Below are 21,319 nucleotides of genomic sequence, written 5' to 3'. Positions count from 1 at the left end.
GTGCTTGGAGTCCTCTGATAGAAGTGGGGAACACAGAGCACAGAGCGTATGTACTGCAGGCCTTTCTGGGCTAAAGAAAGGGGAGGTCTCTGAGAAATACTGACAGTCTGTCCTGGATTGTGTTCTTGTGATAGAGAAAGCAATCATCCTTCACTTCTTCCTGCCCTCTGGGTAGCAGCTTCCTCAGAAGTGGATGAAACCATTGCAGCTCTCAGCCAGATAGTGTGGTGCCTCCTGCCCAGTATAGAGTTTCCTGGTTCCGACCTTGCCCTCATCCATGGTATTTCCAGGCTCTCCTTTACTCTGAACCCTCCTCCTCCTTTCTTTCCATTTTTTTTTCTGCCATTTCACATTCGTGTCCTTCTTCCTGCCCAAAACAAGAGATGCAAAACGAAACAAGGGACTAGCACAGCTGCAAGTTGGCTGATTTAGCTAGGATTTTATTGCACCTGAGAAAGATTCAAACAGTCACCAGCATCGGTTTGCTTTTATTGAGAGCTGTCTTGAAAGTTCAGCCAATTTCTGGGATGAAGGGACTTGAGCCATCCTCTCCCTTGCTCACCCTTTTCACCTCATCTTGTTTATTTCTTTGTCTTGTCATCTTTTCTTTCTTCTTTGGCCCATTTTTTGTCCTTTCCTTCAGTGTTGTCTTCTCAATTAGTGCTGTCCCTTCTCAAAACAGCACTGGAATCGGCTACCCAGGGAGGTGGTGGAGTCACCATCTCTGGATGTGTTTAAGAAAAGACTAGATGTGGCACTTAGTGCCATGGTCTAGGCGACGCAGCAGTGTTAGATCAAAGGTTGGACTCAATGATCCCAGAGGTCTCTTCCAACCTGATCGATTCTGTGATTCTGTGATTCTGTGAGCCCTTCTTCAGCTCCTACTGTGTAAATAATCTTTTGTCCAAATGGATGAGTGACTCCTACGAGAACAGCAATGTTGAAAAAAAATAAGTGTACATGAGACCACCTTCCTCATGCTATCTGTTCCCAAATCACTGCGATTGCTGCAAGCCTTAACTGTATCACTAAACATCATCTCACCCTTGGCCCCACTCCTGTGCTCATATTCACTGATTTCATCTGATGTTAAATGCTGCTTTGCTTTTGCAAGAGGAGGACAAACCTCTGTGAGGCACTTCAGGGAATTTCCTTTCCTCTCCAGGATGCAAGGGCCACGAGTGCCAGGCAAGCAGCAGTGCACTCCTCTGTGCATGTGTGTGCATTTCAACCATGTTTCCTGCATCATCTTATTCATGGCTGGTTGCAAGAGCAGTAAACAATGTGTATTTAGCACAGAGAATGCTCGTTCGACAAGGGCATCTCTGAGCAGAAGCAAGAAGGGGTTGAACGCTACTGATTAGAGGTTTGCCTCCACATTGCTCCTGGAGATAGGGAAAAGACAACCTTCATGCCGATCCTGTTCTTCACTGATGGGATAACAAACTCATCTTTGTGACAAAGGCACCTGGAAAGTGGCAGCACAGGAGTGCGACAGACAGAGAGCAAAGGAGATGTGAATGGCTGCAAGTCTTGACTATGAGAACCACCAAGTACAGACTCAGCTGGGCTCAGACTCTTCCTGTGGGTTTAGGTTGGGGAAAGATGAGGTAGTTGTTAACCAATGGCATAATGAAACCTGGAATTGTCCCCAGAACCAAATCTCAGGTTCCTGCTTGCAGCACAGCTCCTGCTGTAGTTCCCCCCTCCCTGCTTTAATCATAGAATCATAGAATCGTAGAATTGTTAAGGTTGGAAAAGACCTAAAAGATCATCAAGCCCAACCATCGACCCAATGCCACCATGACTGCTAAACCATGTCCTGAAGCACCACATCTAGACGTTTTTTGAACACCTCCAGTGATGGTAACTCCATCACCTCCCTGGGCAGCCTGTTCCAATGCCTAATGACTCTTTCAGTGAAGAAATTCTTCCTAAGATCCAGCCTGAACCTCCCCTGGCGTAACTTGAGGCCATTTCCTCTCGTCCTAGCTAATTTAAATGAATTTAAATTCATTTGTATCCAACCAGGAATGATAACAGCAAAGATGGACTTCAAGAATACGTCTTCTCTATTACTTAAGTACAGGTCAGGGCCCCTTTGCAAGCTCAGGCTCAGTACTGTTATGGACTAGCAGGCATTTGGACATGGATGCCACCTGAGCTCTTGAAACTCATGAAGGAATGAGCGCACACATGAAAGTGCAAGCGTTTGTGTGGGTCCAGGCTCTTCATCTCGTGCCCTGGATGTTTTAGGGGTGGACATGGTGGGCAGCTCTCAATCCAGTTCATCAGCACGTGCGTTGGCTGCAGTTCTTCAACTGCATGTCTGGAAAGCCCAGTAGATGCGTGCTGTGGTGTCCTGTTCTCTGCATGATCCAGACAGGGGACCTGACCAGAGCACATGGCAGTTTGCTTCCAACACTTGAGCCCCCTTGCATACCTGGAGCTCCTTTCAAAGGGTGTCTGTGCAGGTGTTTATGGTCAGCACAATGCTGCATGGCCAGGACGCTGCATGCTCTAAGGAGATGTTCCCCAGCACACACTCAGCTCTGGGACCCTGGCTTTTCTCCTACTTCCCAGTTTGAGCCCTGACTTTGATAAGGCTGAGAGCCAGCCCTGTCAGGAAAAGCAGACACAGCACAAGCAGGATCCTCAGCATTTTGCCGTTCAAACGTACCCTTAAGTTACCCATGCTCTCTGACGTCTCTTCTGCACTGTTTGGGTGGGATCCTCATCATCCAGGCAGTGCAAAAACACCCCCAAATCTACCCATGTCCAGTACCCAAGTGTAGCTGCCTAGCCTGGTACCTTTACGCTCCTTCTCCCACCTCCTCTGAAGGGCAGAAATGAGATTTGCTTTTGCAGGAGACCGCAGCAGCCCTTGCTCTCATTAGGTCATAGTTATCATCATTAGTTGTCTGAAACACAGCATGGGCCAAAGTACAGATCAGCTAAAGCAGGCCCGAGAAAATTGCTGGAGGATTCATTACAGCCAGTGATCCTGGGGAGGTGAGCACCTAAAAAGACATTGAGGTTGAATTCATCTGAGCTGGATGTCTAGACTCCTGCTTTAGTTGGAGAAAAACAGGTGCTTCCAGAGCATGATTAATCTCATTCTAAAGCAGACATCTCAAATAAGTCAGATGACTCATGTCCTGGCAGTGCTTGCTTCTTTCTGCAGGCTATAAAGGGAGGCGAAGGTGACTAGCTTAGCTGCAGATGATCAACGTGGTAGACATGTAACATTAGGTAAGATGAATCTCATCCCATGAGACAAATCAATGCAGTGGACTTTGCAAGCTACAAGAAAGAGGTTAGAATTGTCTGGCCAAAGACACTGAAGAGAGCAGTTGAGGGAGGTGAATTTAAAGAGCAGTGGTATCGGGACAAAGAACAAAATCTTCTTGTGTACACGTTGTCTGGTAATTATTGTCCCAGGAACCGTATTTTCAGCAAAGAAGGAAGGAAAACTGAGGAAGTGGGTAAAGCAGAATCGGCCACGCTGGAGGCTGTGCAGAGGGCTCTATAGAGGTTGGTCACTTCCCATCTCCACCATGTCCATCAAAGGGTAGGGACTGAACTGCAGATGACCCTTTGAGAAGACACAGATAGACTAAGGGCAGTAGCCTGGTGAGATGAGGGGTAAGCAGGATGAAACTACTCAGGGGTTGCAAATCCAGCCTCTTTCTCCATGTTCAGTGCTTCTGTTGCCCTTCAATACCAGCCTATGCCTGATACGAGGCTATACCAGGACACATGAAAGGAGGGACGATGACCTGCCATTCTTGTCCTGTTTAATGACTAGACTCACCACTCCTCCTAGGGATGCAAACTCCGGCCTTGAGGTCTGGGACAACAAAAAGCATTGCCCATGCTGGTTGTCTTTACAAGTGCATAGGACTGAGTGCATTTGGCAGATCCTTTTCACAGCTTTGCTGGAGGAATGGGGGCCACCAGAAGATCTTACAATGTCCATGCTCTCCCTGTGCTCCTGAGAGTCTTCTCCACATGAGAAGCCTTCCTATTTGCTGGAGAAACGACCTGTGTGCAACCAAACCAGTTCGCAGTTCACCTCCAGGTGTACTAATGAGCTCCGGCACTGGCATCCACTCCTCCTGGGCTGCTCTGTGGCAGGACTGTGGCTCAGCTGTGCTTGGCACACAGGAGGGAGGCGAGATGTTTTGGGCCAGGTTTGTTCCAACTGTATACCATGGCTTCTGCCAGGAAATCAGCTCCAGCAGCTTATTTGACCATATGGGAACCTTCTGGGGTGTCTCTAGGGGACATACTTGGACTCTTGGCTTCAGAGGGTTGCAATTCCCTCCATCCCGTGGCTCGCACTGAAAGCTCGCAGGAAGGGGACTGAGGTGTGACCCTTGTGTATATTTAAGACTGGAGAACTCGTAAGAATAAAACCCAAAACATGTACCACCAAAATCAGAAATTTCAAGCACCTATTTTGTTTTTTTTTTTTCATCCAAATTCCTTCCAGCTCTCACTAGATTTTAGCATCTAATTCCCTCAGTGTGGGGAAAGGATATGGGGTAGATCTTCACTGTTAACCTGTGGGGTTATTGAGTGGGATGGTTCTAATCCAGGAGTACTCCTGTTCCTCTTAGTGCTTGGCAAAGGAACAAGCAAGAATATCCTCTCTGTTCAACACCTGAGCATCCTTCCCCACAAAAGCCCAGCCCTGCTGTTGTCTGGGCACATGTCCCTTTTGGAAGAGGAGCTATTAGCTTCTCAGGAGCCTTTTTCTCCCAGGAGGAGGCCTGACCCTCTAAGCAGAATTGTTGGTTAGTTAAAACAGCCTATTTGATAACTTTAAATGTGTTGTACTTGGACGGTAATTGCAATTCATACTGAGCAATCACCATGTCAGCTGTCACAGTAACAAACTGCTTAATAGATGTACACTGATGGGCCATCACTGGAGCTCCAGAGAGAGAAAGACTTTGGCTCAAAGGCAGATGTCATTCCTGGCTGCTGGTCCTGATGTGCAAGAATGTCCAGGACTTCCCTCGGGCCTTCGTCTGCTCTTTCCTGATGTGTGACCCAAGTTACAATTTTGTCTGACATGCTCATCACAAGTACTTCTGCTCCTTTTCCTCCAACTTTTCCACCCCGTCCCAACCTCTCTTGCTGCTCCTTCTTGCAAGTTCGCTCTACTTCTGTAAATAAAGGTGAACATGAATGCCAGGTGCTGTGTATGTGTGCTGAGCAGCAGACACTCACTGATCCCAGGCTGACATTACCACCCCGTGGTATGAGGAAGGAGATGTTCTTGTTCTTGTTATGCAGACAGGTTCAAGGCCAGATAAGACAGGCTTGTGATGACGGGGTATTGTTTGAACTGCCTGGATCCTTCTGCTGAAAGGAAATAGAGGACAAAAAGGCACTAATGGTCTGACTGAGACAGGAGGTGGTGGGTGTTGCTTGCATGGCAAAGCAGCAGCATGGAGCTAAACTTCCCTGTCTACTCTCCCGGGTGTGAGGGATGCTGGGAACAACTCTTCCTGTGGGAGAGGTTGTCATGGAAAGGGAAGAAACCAAGGATTTGCAAGCATTCGAGTAATTTTGGGAGTTCAGCACTGCAGGTGAGACCTTGCCTGGAGAGGCTGAAAGGTTAAATACACAGAAAATTAACTTCTAATGGAAGTGGTATGTACAAATTGGAAAGGAAAGGAAAGCTTGCTGCTGTGGCCAAGGATGTGCCTGCCCTGTGTGCTGCAGTGGGATGCAGAGTTCCCTCATCCAAAGTGGCTCTAAAACACACATGGGGTAAATTTGATGGAGATGAGGTCCACTCCCCTGAGTATCTCCAAACAAGCTGCTCAGCATCTCTCTGCCACCCTACTCTGCACCAGGTAGAATGGCAATGCAGAAGGTCTTACCTGGAAACCTGTGGGGTATGTACCTTAGAAATACTAGGAACAGCATCTCAAAGGCTCACCACCCTGTGCCACTGTGTTTTGACCACCATGGTGAGTGCAGAGGATCTTGGAGGTTTTGCACTGAGTGGCTACAGAACCAGAGAGAGCTCAGTAGAGATGTGAGGTTGAGATGACAGGTTTGTGGCCAGGTGAGAGGGATCTGCCCAACCCTGAAGTCAGCAACATCTGAACTGCACAACAACATGCAGAAGGGACTCAAATAATTGTTCCCTCCAGGGACTGTAAGCACCTTGGCCAGGAGTCCAGTCTGCACCCTGGCCAGCAGTCCAGTCCACACCATGTACAGACACCATCTGACCTTTTATCCAGGTGCTGTGCAAAAGGATGTCTGAGCATGTCAGAGAGAAATGACAATCAGTGGTCTGGGGACTCTTTTGAGCCCACAATAGCCATAGCCTACCATTGCAGGGAAAAAATTTGAAACACTGGAGCTTTCTGTGAAGTCTCTGTGCACACAGACTCTGTTATTGCAATGTTATGAGGGACTTCTGCTAAAAAAGACTCAGATCCTGAGGGTCTTTAGTAGGTCAAGGGCCAAGGCCTTTGAGATGTCTGTTGGCTACAGCATGCAAGAACCATCAACCATATCCTGGGTGTTACCGGGATTGATTGTACTGGGAAGAGAACCATGTTGGCATAATGGGGAAGGAAAGAGAAGGAAAAAAGGGAGGAGAGAGGGATATTTGGCTCCTTTCTACAGGATCTAGGATGTGGCACTTTCAACCAAGCCATCTGAATGCTGCTTTCCCACCATAGCCTTCGCTACTCTGGTCATAGAACTGCTCTGGCAGGAGATACAAGTCCCTTCAGCATTTCTTCTGTTAAGGTGTGGTCCTGGGTCTTGACTGCTTCTAGCAGGTCTCCATGCTGGTAACGCACAGCATCTTCGTGGTTCTGCCTTGCTGCACACTGGAGGTGGGTGGAGGAGGAAAGTGGAGATGTTCCTTTCACACCTGAAGGGACACGCTGGGCACCTCACGCTTCTTCTGACAGCTGCTTCTCTGCCTCTCCCCCCCCTCTCCCCTTTCCCCCTCTTACCATGGGGAAAAGCTTTGCAAGGTACGGGATGCCGTGCTGTGGAAAATGACATTTGCTGGCCTTAAACAGGTTGTCACATCAAGATGGCATGGGAGAAAGGAGCCTGCACCTTCCAAGCAGGTCTGGTCTTTTTAGCAGCTTGCAAGACCTCCTTTTTGGGGATTGGTCTGCAAAGGCCAAGAGGGAACGGGGGAGAGTTTGCTGGTGCTTCAAAGCTGGTTGCTTTGCCCAAATACTTCAGTTGATGAGGTCATTGTCTTATTTTATTTGGAAATGGGGCTTGGAGGAGCTACTTTATGCAGCATCACCAGACAGTGCATTGCAAGTGTTACCTTGAGTTTTACTGGGTATCTTCACCCCTTCCTCCTTCACATATACAGGGGACAATTTCTTGGAGAAAAGCTTATTTCCACTTTGCAGGAGTAGTTCAGGCTTATCCCTATTTTTACTACTTAGGCCTTAACTGGTACCTGGTCACTGTCTAAATGTTGCTCTGGGGAACTGGTAATTTAGAGCTGTCACCTGCAGGTGACACCTCCCCATTTGAACACAGGAGCGTGACACTCTACTGAAAAGCCACTGTCCACAAAGCTCACCTCTTCTTCAAAGGATGATGAAGGCTGGGGATGCCTGCGAGCGAGTGCCTCGGTCGAGGGCTGCCACTCAGGTTTTAGCGACAAGCAGATGCCGCCCTCCCTCTGCAGCTGGGAAGCCGGGATGTGCAAGTAAAGTGACTTTACCCAAGTTTCAGAGTGGAGTCAGGAATAGAAGCGATGTCCCTTGGCCCTTTTCGGGATGAATCATCCTTGTAAATCCGCTTGCCTTGACTGATCTGGTAAATATAGGGTGTGAGAAAGGGTGATTAAGTGACTTATCTGAAGTCACATGTGGCATTTATGGGATTTGGATACAATCCTAAACCGGCTCCACTGCTTTAACCACTATGCTTCCCCTGCTGTAGCTGTGACCCTGAAAGCGTGCAAACACCGTCATGTATTACAGCAGCAAAGAATAAATTTGCAGCCAGCCTGGAAAATCAGCTCCCTAAGGAAATACAAGATTAATCCCATACGGGAGAAGATGCAATCTAAAGCAGGCTGTTAATTAATTATTATTATCTTAACCAACCCAAGTATGGAGTCAGGGACACAAGTAAGGTTACAATTTTTGACAGATGCAGACTGATTTCTTAGAGCATCCACACCAGGCAGAGCAGCTAATCCCTTTCACAAAGGTGCAAATTGCTAATCTGATTGCATGCTTGGCTGGCTGCTTTTGTCCCGCCGATTAGTTTAGAAGTCACTAGCCGGTGACGAATAAATGAGAAGTTGTGACTGGGCTCCCTCCTGAAATGAATTTCTGATTGACTTTGGAAGGCATCTCCCTGGGGCTGGTTTCTGTCTTCTGAAACAACCCAAACCAAAAAGGGAGGAAGGAGGTAGGCGGGGCTGGGGAGAGGAGGAACGAAATTAAACAAAGGGCAGCTCTTAATTAAGGTCTGGGAGCACATCTGAAGACACTGACAGGTGGTAGCCGGCTTTAATACCTTGCAAGTCAACTCATTAAACACAAGCCTCTGCCTGCATTTTTAATATCTGCAAAGAGGGTGGTTGAGTCTCTTCTCTGAGGACAGCAGATCTGTTTAGCATTATATTATATTTAAAGCACACAGCAGTGATAAAATTGGGGCTGGAGCCCCAGACCTGTTAAGCCAAAAGGCACAGTTCGGTCTGCTAAATGATGCTGTCACTTATAACGAAGTATACTCTTTTCTCTTAGGGTCTTTCCTATTGCTGATGAAAGTTGCTCTCTCTTATTTTATCTTTTGGTCTCACGCAAGTTTTTGGATGTGAGGAGATACTGAATCTCAGGCTATCTTCTAAAAGTGCTGAATTCATAGGGGAGGACACTCGTAAGACCCCCCCCTGCAGTGCTGCGTCCAGCTCTGGGGCCCCCAATATAAGAAGGACATGGAGCTGTTGGAGCCAGTCCAGAGGAGGCCACGAAGATGATCAGAGGGCTGGAGCACCTCTGCTATGGAGACATGCTGAGAGAGTTGGGGCTGTTCAGCCTGGAGAAGAGAAGGCTCCAGGGAGACCTTCTAGCAACCTTCCAGTACCTGAAGGGGACTACAGGAAAGCAGGAGAAAGGCTTTTTACAAAAGCATGTAGTGATAGGACGAGGGGGAACAGTTTTAAACTGAAAGAGGGGAGATTTAAATTAGATATTAGGAAGAAATTTTTTCCTTTGAGGTGGTGAGATATTGGCCCAGGTTGCCCAGAGAAGCTGTGGCTGCCCCCTCCCTGGCAGTGTTCAAGGACAGGTTGGCTGGGGCTTGGAGCAACCTGGTCTAGTGGAAAGGTGTCCCTGCCTGTGGCAGGGTGTTGGAACTAGATGGTCTTTAAGGTCCCTTCCAACCCAAACCATTTTATGGTTCTATGATTCTATGACAAGTCATCTGAACCATTGTGGGCCTGCGATTCAGCACTCAGATGAAGGCATCTGAATGTCTAAAAAGGGGTCTTTCCTTGGGAGATGGTGTCAGAGCTCCAGCTATAATTAATACCATCACAGTCAGACTCCACTGACTGCATCAACCAGATCTCCAGTGGCTACCCCAAGAGCTCAAACAGGCAGCTCACACAGAAACATCTACAGAGAGACACTTAAATGTGTGTGTCTCCATCCGTAAGCCAAGTCTTAGCCCTGGATATCAAAGCTGCAGATGTTTGCAAATGAGCTTTTCCCCTCAGACTGCTTTGATGACCAGTCAGATATGATTTTCTGCTTTTTAGAGTAAATTCCTACTGTTTTTTGGGTGTTCTGGACCCTGTTGGTGATAATGAGGTCTGAAGGGAGCAGATCTGTGAACCTAGTCTCTTGTGGCTCCCTTGTCAGTGGTGCAGACAGCTCAGGAAAGCACCAAGACCTGATGTGGGTAGGGTTTTGATGCCATATCCAGAGAGCTGGTTTGCTTATGCTGATGCTTCTGCTTTCCTGCATACTTTTAGCTCCTGGAGAAGAGTGGTACACTCAAAGTGTTGCCAGCCAGCCACTTAAGCATTTCACTTTAGACCAAGTGTTTGGTCTGATCTTGCATGCCTGTGTGTAGTATCTTGGTGGTCACTTTCTCCTGGACATGATTTGTGTTAAATTCTCCTCTGTGATTCATCCCATTCCCAGATTGTCAAGGCAGAAGATATTTGCCAGCTGTTTGGTGGATATCTGCCCATTCATCCATTTTTCTACCTTTCTGTGACTATCTCCTAGTTCATCCCGTCTCCTTTTGCTTTACTTTGTGTCTTGCTCCTTCCCATCTCTCTGTCCTTGCCCATCTCCCAAAGTATTTAACATCTTTTGGCTTTTCTTTCAAGTAGGTAAAAGCTACTATCTGTGTGTTATGGATGGACAGCTGTGACACACAGTACCTCTGTTCTAGCAGATTGAACAGTGCTGACCCATGGTTCTCAGCACTAGGAAAATTTAAACAGTTGGCATGGGCCAAACACCATTTGTGACAGGCAACTTGCATGAGGACACCCTGTTTTGGAAGCTAGCAGAGTAGCAGTATGAACATAGCCCCAGAAGCGTTCAGTTAGCAGAAAGCTATGGATTTGTCACCACGGTAGTCACAGAGGTGTGGGAGGAGAGGTCAGAGCTAACTTCCCTACTGGTAGCAGAGTGGTCAGCATCAATTTGACTGCAGTCTGTCCCTGAGGAGCTGTACATATGTGTAACTTCAGGCCAAACTTCCCTGTGGACCGAGTTGCCAGTGGAGGGTTTGCACCCAGCTGGAGCTGGGTGTAGGCAGTGACACATCACAGTCTGGGAGAGCAAAGGTAAGCAGATCCTTTGGAAGACAAAGCTCCATGCAGTGGAGACTCCTGAATGGAGACTACAGCACCTTTCAAGCTGGGAGGTACCTTGCAGACCTCATGGAAGTGCAGCCAGCTCTGGGGAGGAGCAGGGTGACTCTTGAACAGGGCCGAATCACCTAACACCTAGGGCTTCAACCTGTCCTGGTCCTCATGCAGCCACCATTGAGGAAGTATGGAAATGTATAAACATCTTAATTGATCTGCCCAAGGCTAAGCTGGAGGTTGATTGCAGAGCTGAGAATTGAACTGAGTTAGAATCCCAAGCCATGGGCTTTCCTTCCTTTTCTATCCAGATCCAAAGGTGATGTCTTTGTGTGATATAGCAATTAATCCTGTACGACGCCTGGCTAGTGCAGCAAGTTTGATGGCTGCAGTTGGTGACACTTAGTTACCCAGAAGTGCTATCAGCTCTGTAACACAATTTGCAATAAGTCGCCATTAATTAATGCTAAGTTATGAAGCACTTCTTGGGAAAGTGACACACCAAATCGACATCAGTGCAAGAAGAGTTCATTATGGCTAATGTTACAATAAAAGACCGAGGAATTAATGATGAATTTCAATGTTAAGTATCACTTTTCCTGTGCTTTAATGCATTGTCTCAGAAGGGAGGGGGCACTTAGAGAGGAACTGGAAAGGGGCAGCATAATTGTAGCTTGCAAAATAAAAAAGCATATTCTTCAGCTTGTCTGTGTCCACAGTGTTTGAGCTGTGCCCTCTTTGTACAGCCACACTCACACACCCTTGGATGTGCACACAGCCTACCGATCCCCAGCCCTGTAAACACATCCTAAAGTGGTCCCTCGCAGTTCATACACTCCCGGATACATGCCATGCCTCTCTGCATGGAGGAGGTTTGACATTGATAGACCTTCCACCAACTTACCACCTTGTTTCGATGGCTGGACTAGTCACTGTTTACTCAAACACTGCTTGCACCCGTCCTACCCCACTGCAGACAGACCTGTCTTTCTCTCTGTCCCTCCTCTCTTCCCTGCTGCTTTTTCCCCTCCAAAGTTTCTGCCATCTGTTTTGTGCCAAATTCTGGATTGTTTGTGTGTGAAGCTGCTTGCATGAGTGGAAAACTGAGAAAGAATATGGTGATTTCAGGGGGTTTATTATTTTTTTCAAATCTGTTCTCAGCTGGATATACAAGGCAGCGTTAACTCCCCCTGCTAAATCTCTCTTGATCAACACTTACAGATATCATTAGATATTAGGAAGAAATTTTTTCCTGTGAGGGTGGTGAGACACTGGCCCAGGTTGCCCAGAGAAGCTGTGGCTGCCTCCTCCCTGGCAGTGTTCAAGGCCAGGTTGGACGGGGCTTTGAGCAACCTGATCTAGTGGAAGGTGTCCCTGCTTGTGTCAGGGGGGTTGGAACTGGATCATCTTTAAGGTCCTTTCCAACCAAAACCATTCTATGATTCTATGAAGACGCACGTATGCTCACTCCTCTTTGATTCCTCTCTCTTTCCATACATATATGTTTAAAAACACATAAACACACCAGCTCTTGAAACACACATTTTTTTCTGTGTCCATACATGTGTATGTTTCCATATCTCTCCACCTAAATATTTCTGGTGACGGCTGTGCATGAACACACATAGAGCACATAGACACAGAGCAACACAGCTGCCCTACACAGCCATGCTTCTCACCCTCGTTTCAAGGATGACCTAGATGATTTCAAGCCCCCTTTTCTATCATCAAGCCCTTACACAGTTCAGAAATGGATATGTTCTTGTCCCACATGACTCGACCAAGTTGGTGGCAGTTTGGTTACTCTTCAGCCCTGGTTCTTCCCTGCTGTTCCTCAAAGACCACAGTCACAGAACATCAGACTTCATATAAAACTTTTACTATGCAGAGCAGCCACACAGGCTGGTTTGGAAGATGTGAAAACCATGAACTCTCAGAAAAAACTCTCAAACTAATATTTTACTAGAATAAGGCTGATACTGAACTCATGACAAGTTTACACCTTCATATCATTTCAGAAAAGAAATGAAACCACCTGAAGAGTTGAACATTGACTAACAAACTATTTCAAGATGCACATACACTTTATCCCTGATCCCCCAAAATTGCAAACCTGCATGCAGCTGCTGTGTAGAAACTCTTCCACAATGGGTTATAAAGCCAAGCCGGAGCAATGCCCTCAGCTAATCAATATACAAAGTGCTGCTACAGTTCTGATCTCAGTCAAAGCAACACGCGCTCCTCTCATCACAAAGGTCTGCGAGATCAAAACCAGAAATTCAATAAAAAACGCACTCCACTCCCGTGTAGCTGCACTTCCGAGATGAAGCAACATTGATACTGAAGCGCTTGATACTGGCAGCCCCACTGAGTGACAAATACGCTTGAGTCCTGGAAGCAGGCCCTAAAAATAATAATAAAAATCCAATATGTAGGGCGCTGCGAAGATCAGATTGGAAACCAGAAGTTGGGTGGTAGTGGATCAGTGCTCGGACACCTCACTTCTGCAGGCTTTATCTCAACAGAGAAAAACATGACCTCCTCGTTTGTCTTCACCCCAAGGACACACAACTGGAAACTCAGAGATGAATAACTGTAACTGCCTGTCTCTCAGGAGGAGAGCCTGAAAGAGAAAAATATTTTCCTCTGCATTGTTCCAAATCCGGTGAGAAATGAAGAAAGCTCCTTTCTGAAATTATCTGAAAGAATAAGAGGGAAGAAATATTCTCCAGATAAAAGACAGAAGGAGAAAAAGAACATTTTTTTGCAAAGTCATCAGTGGTAGAAATAGCTGAATTCAAGACTGTAAGTTCTGTCACCAAGTTAGATGGGAATGGTAAGGTTGGATGGGCATCTGGATACCAGTATTTGGTCATGTGACTTTGGACAAGCTTTCGTTTTGGCCATCAGATGGATCAAATTGTGTTGCCTCTTTCCCTGATAGGTATTCTGGGCATCACACAGAGTGGCCCTAACCCCAAACAACCCCCTCCCAAACTCTCAGAAGTGCTGTCCTCTGACCTACTCACTTATATCCCAACACCAACCCATTCCTGTAGGACACCTCCACAATCCATAGGTGAACCATCATCCCCATCTCCAGTGATAACCCTGAAGGTGCTGAACACTGCGATGGGTGACTGTCAGGCAGCACCACACAGGGGTTTTCCTCCTGGCAAAATTAGTAGCTGAAAAGGAATTAAAGCTGGTAGTGATGTATGCGGTGGTACTGGTGGGTACAGGAAAAGTATTGTTCAGACACTATTAGACATGAGAGAATCCAGACATGCGACTAAGCTCTGTAGGAAACCAAACTTTATGACTTCTGCTCACAGAAGTGCTTGTCAGACTGTATTAAGATTGGAAGTTTGATGACGTATCGGGATAGTGATTTACACACAGGTGAATTTGGAAAAGCAGTATTAAAAAATCTTTTCCTCCTTTGGCTCTATTTTTTCTCCTTTCCCTTGGTGTTTGATATCCCTTCGCTTTTGTGTTAAGAGGTGAGGAGCACAAATAAATCCCACCTCCTGTCTTTCAAGGCCATACAGCCCTGCACACCTGTATCCAGGCATGTAGGACGGTCTGAAGCTTTGTTGTCGCTTCCAAGGAGCATGTTTGGTCTCTTTCTACAACAGCAACCTCCTTGTCAGTGATACTCTGTCACCGATTGACATCCCAGCTGATGATACACCTAAACCTTTTGTTTTGAACTCACTCTGAGACCTGTTCACTCCACTCTCCCATCATCTGAACACACTTCACCTCCTCTGATGTGCTCCTGACCTGTGTACTGCTGTCTCCTGCACATCTCTGCATCTATACAGACTCCCGTACCCGCACTTGCACACTGCTACAGTGGCAATGAGGTGGAGATTAAAGTCACTAATTGCACACAAACAAGTGATTATGGGGACAATTGCAAAGCACACCCCACCCCTGCACTAATTCTTCATTCCCTGCATGGAGTAATGCCCTTTTGTTTCCCTGGATATGTTCCTAATGATGTTAGGGGGCATCCAAAGAACACAATGGCGCCAGGGTGAGCTCATTAATGAGATTAACTGAGTGTTAATTTAGATGAAAAGCAGGCAAGGCAGGGAACAAGACCTGTTATTATTTAGCATTATAAAAGATGGGTTTGGGAAGCAGAGAGGCATGGAAGAAGCAGGCTGAGGGGTGGGCTAGGGACCCTATGTAGGAAATGACAGCAGATGTCCTGCTGAGTCATTCTCCTATACTCCTGTCCTAGACTTGCTGACCATCATGTGCTTATTTACACCTTAAGGCTGAGGTGAGATGGAGAGAAATTGCTACTTTATTTCTTTTGGGTAGGGCTGTGATTTGACTTAGCTTCCCCAAGAAGTTCCTAGGTATTGGCATGAAGCTGGTCGGTATGCCCAATGCAGTGCTCATGGTTTTGACCTGAGGAAGTTACTGAAGGAGGTTTGTCTGCATGGGCAGTGACCACTTTCTGCCTGCAGCCTTTTTGCTACTAAGGCCCTAGTGGTAATCCTGATCCCAGTGACTTCTCTGAAGTCACCACTAGAAAGCTACTCTATGCTCTGTCCTACCACTGTGTAACTTCTGTTTGCCTGTGCCACCATCTCCTTTGAGGGTCTTCTCAAAGTCCCCTCTAGATTGCATTGCCTGATGAAATGTTATGGAGGAACCTAAATCCCTTCTGCTTCTTCAGCCAGGGCATAGGGTTTATAGTCCAGTCCTGTCTTTAGAGGATACCAGGTATTGCTTTGAGTGCCCATACTCAGCATGAGTGAGGTGAATGGTGGGTTCATTCTGTCCAGGGCTGGACTATCTGCTTTCCTATCCCTGCTGAAACACAACTTGACTTCCCAAAACACTCATGGCTCCTTTCCCAGCAGGCTTCACTCTCTCTATGCATGCCTCTTCATCAGCTGTAGGGACTTGTACCCTTTTGTACAGATCTGGGATGGGTTTGTTAAATCACATGGTCCCCTTTGCTTTGCATCACTGAGAGTTTGGGCATTAATGGAAAAGTCTAACCTCTGTCAAACTGTACACATTTGACAGGTTTCTAAGCAGATCATGATACTTAGAATGATAGAATGATAGAATAATAGAATTGTTCTGGTTGCAAAGGACCTTTAAGATCATCAAGTCCAATCGTTAACCTAGCACTGCCAAGTCCACCACTAAACCATATTCCTAAGCAAAGCAAAAGAAATAAACACTTTATAAGTGAAGAGTGGGACATTTGAGAGACCCACCAGAATCAAAACTCTTGGAAGATACAGGAGAGAGAGACACATGTTAAGCAGTACTTTGCCTGTACCTGCAAACCATGGATGCCACCATAAAATGGAAGACAGTCAGGAGGTGGCTTTATTTCTGTCAATTGCTGGTTGTGAATCACTTGATACTTTTAATGGTTTTCAGCTAGCTCAGGCAGAAGAGGCTAACTACAAAACATTGAAAGAAATCTGAAGAGCACTTCACTCTGTGCAAAAATGAAACCTAGGAAGGAAAGATGAAGCATCATCTCTTTTTCCTGCCATGACAAGTGACAAAGAAGAAAAGGAAAACAGGGAAAAGACAGTGATTTGCTCTAAAGATGAACAGCTGATTTTGGGAGAATATAAATTAAACAATGGAAGTATATTGCACAGGGATCTGGAACTAAAAAGACCAGTTGGAAGAGGCTCCTGAAAGGTCCAGAATCATCCCTGACAAAGCAGCCAGAATTCACTCAGCAAAAGGGATTTTCATGGTCCGTCAGTTGATTTAAATGCCTCTGAGACCAGACATCATGAAGCAGACCATCAGACTCATGCCTAAACAGTTCTAGAGTCAATAAGCTCCTAGTTTTGTACAAGCAGTAGTGCCTGTGAAAACAGGTAGTCGAGTGCCTAAGAAAGGATGCAAGGATGATTGGTGAACATCTCCAACCCACCTTTGCTTGTGAGGTTTGGCAAGCCCAGAACTCATCACTTTCTTGTAGGTAATAGACTTCCTCAGCCACTGATGACAGTGGGATTATGCTGGTTTCTGTGACCGACAATGGTGTTGGCAACACAGTCATCCTGGAATTCACCCCATTCCTACTGGCTGGCATACCCTATAGGTCACCCAGGCCACGGGAAGCCTTACAGTGGTGCAGTGACTAGAACTAGACTATCACCAAAAAGGACAACCTGTCCATCCACAACAAGGGTGAAGGAAATATGGAAATCCCCTTACCAGTTGCGTCTTATGTGTTCTCCACCTTCCAGCTCAACTGCAAATCTCATGTGCCAATCTGTGGAGATACAGCTGGCATCTCTGACACCCTTTGCAGTCAGGTTAGCATCAGTAGCTGCTCTAATTACAACCCCTACATTCAGCCATGGGAAGACAATAAAGTCCTGCTAGTAGTTCTGTCCCCCTTGACTCCAACATGCTATAGCAACCACAGCATCACTGGAATAAGTCTGCACTACGGAGACAGGAGACCCATCCTTTGGGACTGGCATTAATTTTAAATAAGCCTCTGTCTCCTTTCTTCTCATCTTACAGACATATTGGTGTCTACAAACTTGGTTTATTTTCTTTTAGAGCTGTCTATTTCACAGGAATAAGGCTATGGGAAGGGGTTTCCAGGGAGCAGAGGAGGTTGTAAAGGGTATGTCAGATAACAGGGAGTCAGTGTGGATCTGGAGCTTAAAGGCATGAAGTGCACTGCATTGATTTTTGTGTCTGTGCTTGTTAATGACACCTATATGAGCATGATGACTTTGGCCTTCACTCATGCCATCTCTCTGATGATATAATATTGCTTGCCTGGAATAAGAGATGAAGATCCTCTGTGAGGTTAGCGGTATTGATGAAGAAATGAAGTCCCAAGGAGGTTCAGCAGTGTTTCTGATGACCCTTGAAATCCCCACAAATCTCTGTGTTGATGTTGGTGGGAGCTGGGAAAAGCTGTAAAGGATTTGTCTGTATTGATAGAAGAGATGGGAATAGCACAAGGCCCATGCCTTAGACCCAAAATAATCCATCTGCAGAATGGCAGGGAACAAACATAATTTGTAGCATTTCTCTCTCATCTGGAGACAGATCCATCCCCTCATATAATGGAGACCTTCCTCTAGCAGAGCTGTTTAAATTTCAAACCAAATCTCGGCTGAGAAATATTTGCCAGTTACTGTTTCTCTTCCTGTGGTAGCTGCTGCAGCTTCCAAATTACATAAAAATCTTGAAGAGGTGTGCTTTTCACATGTCAGAGCAGATCTGCTCTGAAAAGCAGGTGAAAAGCAAGTCCGCTTTTCACCTCTCTGCAGATGGGATTTGGGAAGAGGAACAGAAAGTTGTTGGGGCAAGGGCTTGGTGGGGCTAAATATCTGTTGGGATGAACAGCCTAACACAAAGATGTCCTGGGATTTACAGCTTGACGGTGATGCTTGGGGTGACTATATTACCTGGAGAAAGGAAGGTTCCAGCTCCCCCTCATTCCTGTGTCACTGTCTCTTGTGCCTGTGTGGCAGCTCATGCAGAATGGCTCATCTTCAGCAAAGCTAAGACAATTCTCTTAACTTTGATGAGCCTTAGACAGAGTGGGTCTGACCACAGATGGACAAGCTAGAGTGGTTTAAGAGGACATAGCACTTGTTGTTGGAAGCAGCTGCCTCTCAGGTGAGATGAAGCCATGAAATTGGCCTCAGTCCGTGGCATTGACAAATGGGGCTGTTCGTCCTGGAGAAGAGAAGGCTCCGGGGAGACCTTCTAGAACCCTTCCAGTACCTGAAGGACCTACAGGAAAGTGGGAGAGGGGCTTTTTAGAAGAGCACGTAGTGATGGGACAAGGGGGAAGGGTTTTAAACAGAAAGAGGGGAGATTTAGGTTAGATATTAGGAAGAAATTCTTTCCTGTGAGGGTGGTGAGACACTGGAACAGGTTGCCCAGAGAAGCTGTGTCTGCCCCCTCCCTGGCAGTGTTCAAGGCCAGGTTGGATGGGGCTTGGAGCAACCTGGTCTAGTGGAAGGTGTCCCTGCCTGTGGCAGGGGAGTTGGAACTGGAAGATCTTTAGGGTCCCTTCCAATTGAAACCATTCTGTGATTCTATGATTCTAAATAAAACAGAGTCACTGCAGCCCCTGGAGAATTTTGGTTCACTTCTGATGTTGGTTAAAGCCATGCCATGGAGGAGCACCTGTACCCAGTTAGTTATTGTGTCTCATTTGGGTACACTCGTCTGAGCCATGCTCATTTCTTCAATGAACTTAACTTGGTCACTTATGGAGGTGCCCTACAGCAGTGAAACAAACTAAGCTGAAAGCCAGCACAGCCATGTTAAGTTTTGAGACACATTTATCCTGCCACAATTGATGGCAAGTTTCCCTTTGGCCTGGAGGCTTGGACTGGAGATACAACTTACTGAAGAAAATCCTTTCATCGCTGGTGTGCCCCCTCTACCAGCAATGTCAACATCATTCTCCACAAAGGTCTCAGCTTCTCTCATCTGGTTAGTCCTCCACCCTGAAAGGCTCCTTCACCACCTCCCCCTGAGTGCAGAGGCTCTCTTAGATACAGCCACAGGATTAAAGGCTTTCTCCAAGAAGCTTCTTCCCAGTCCATTATTTTCCCCACTGCTACATTTTGCTGCTTTTCTGAGACATGTCCTCAGCTGGAAGATACGTCTGGCTGCAGGCTGGAGTAGATGTGAGACAACACCAGACTGCAGAGATGTCAGAATAGCTCCTGAGACTTGATGCTGTCTGGACGTGAGGGAGGAAGCAGAGCACAGTAAAAAAAAAACCTTTGAGCATTAAATGGATTATGGAGGCAGATTGTGATGTGAGAGTAACTGGATTTCTCCCTAAAGCGATTATTGCCACGGTAACTTGTAGCACACGCTTTCTTTGAGACCTCATTTAGACATCTTTTATGGTTAAAGCCCTTGACTGTCAGCATGCCATACAGACCCTTAGCAGAGGGAGATAATACTGTTACTAACTGCGCTTTTATGGTGTGCTCACGTCGCAGTGCAACAGGCATCCTGCTATAGCTTTAGTCAAGCTGGGGAGATTGGGACTTGCCCCTGGCAGCAGTGCAATTGCAGAAGGATGCTGAGTCTGAGTCCAGACTGGATCCAGTTCTGAGCGAGGCACTAAGTAGCACCTTCGGTGCTAGCACACATCTTGGCCAAATGATGTTGCCCTAGGTTCTTGCTGGGATAAACCCTGGAGACTTATAAGATTCCAGTTTTGGGGTGAGACAGAGATGGTTCCAGCAGAGTCATGTTTATTGGCTTGGCCACCACTCAGAGAGATCAGAAGGGATTGAAAAAAACTAAAAAAGTCAGATGGACTTTTCCAAAACTCAGGGAGAACCTCAGCTGTGTCACCAGATGGATTGGCACCCATTTGACCTGACTAGCCAGTCCTGAAATACATGTCGTAGCAGCCATGATCCAAAAGCATCTTTTGGATCATGCATGAAGGGAAAGAAGAAAAGGGACCGCAGTGTGGTAGAAATCCTTGGAGAAATTCCCAGGGCAGTAGTGTCAACACTGTCTTTATCCTATCTCTTGTAATCAGGGACTACTTCTGGTGAAGGGCTACTCTTCTGTCATGGACGGTGTGCAAATGCCCAGCAATGGGGACAGTGGGGCTGATCCTGTTTCACAGGGGTGCATGGAGCACATGAGATGCTGGTTCTGCTCCTCAGGGAGATAAGTCTTGCACAGTGCTCCTAGGGGATGATGTGGGGAGGGCTCGTACCTACCTAACAAGTTGCTAATGGCAATGGTGTAGGAGAAGAAACTGAAGCAAGGAGCAGAACCAAGTGCATGTATCTATCAATACATGCTTGTTGTTGTCACTGACTTTCTTGTGAGCATTGCAACATTTGCTTTTTTATTCTGAAGGTCCCTGTGGTTGAAGGATAATCCTTGCATAAGAAGGGAAAAAAAAAAACCAAACAAAAAATATTCAAATCGACAGAATTTTTAAGAATATCTCCGTGATTCAGGGTCTGCCCTGCCCAGTTTCTAGAAGCCAGAAAATATTTATCCTAGTGTAGCCTAATGGTGAAATCTCAGGATGAAAATAAACCAAGCCCGTGTTATCGCTTTAAACCTTTATTTATTCAATTTTAAGCCAGTCTTTTGATGTTGAGGAATCTGAGCCTTAGTTTCAGATGTTGGCCAGACTGCTGAAGGTGGGGGAGTTGGCAGTTGGCCTGTTTGCTCAGTTGGCAGCAGACTGACCTGTCACACCGGGTCACCAGGAAGAGCAAAACACAGCCTGGCTGCATGATGTAGTTCGAGAAAATGCAGATTGTCTGGAGAGCACTGGTGGGATTTTAAGAGACAGAGGGTAAAGAGAGCGGGGAGAAGATGCTTCTGTCAAAGATACCTACATAACAACTCTGCTTTAATAGCACTAATTGGTGTTTGACTTTAGTCAGACCAGAAAGCTGGAGATAAATGAACAAGCTGTAGAAAGCT

This window comes from Nyctibius grandis, chromosome 5 (genome assembly GCF_013368605.1).
Source record: "Nyctibius grandis isolate bNycGra1 chromosome 5, bNycGra1.pri, whole genome shotgun sequence".
Lineage (NCBI taxonomy): Eukaryota > Metazoa > Chordata > Aves > Nyctibiiformes > Nyctibiidae > Nyctibius > Nyctibius grandis.
The sequence above is the reverse complement of the archived record's forward strand: the minus strand, read 5'-3'. Positions refer to the sequence as shown.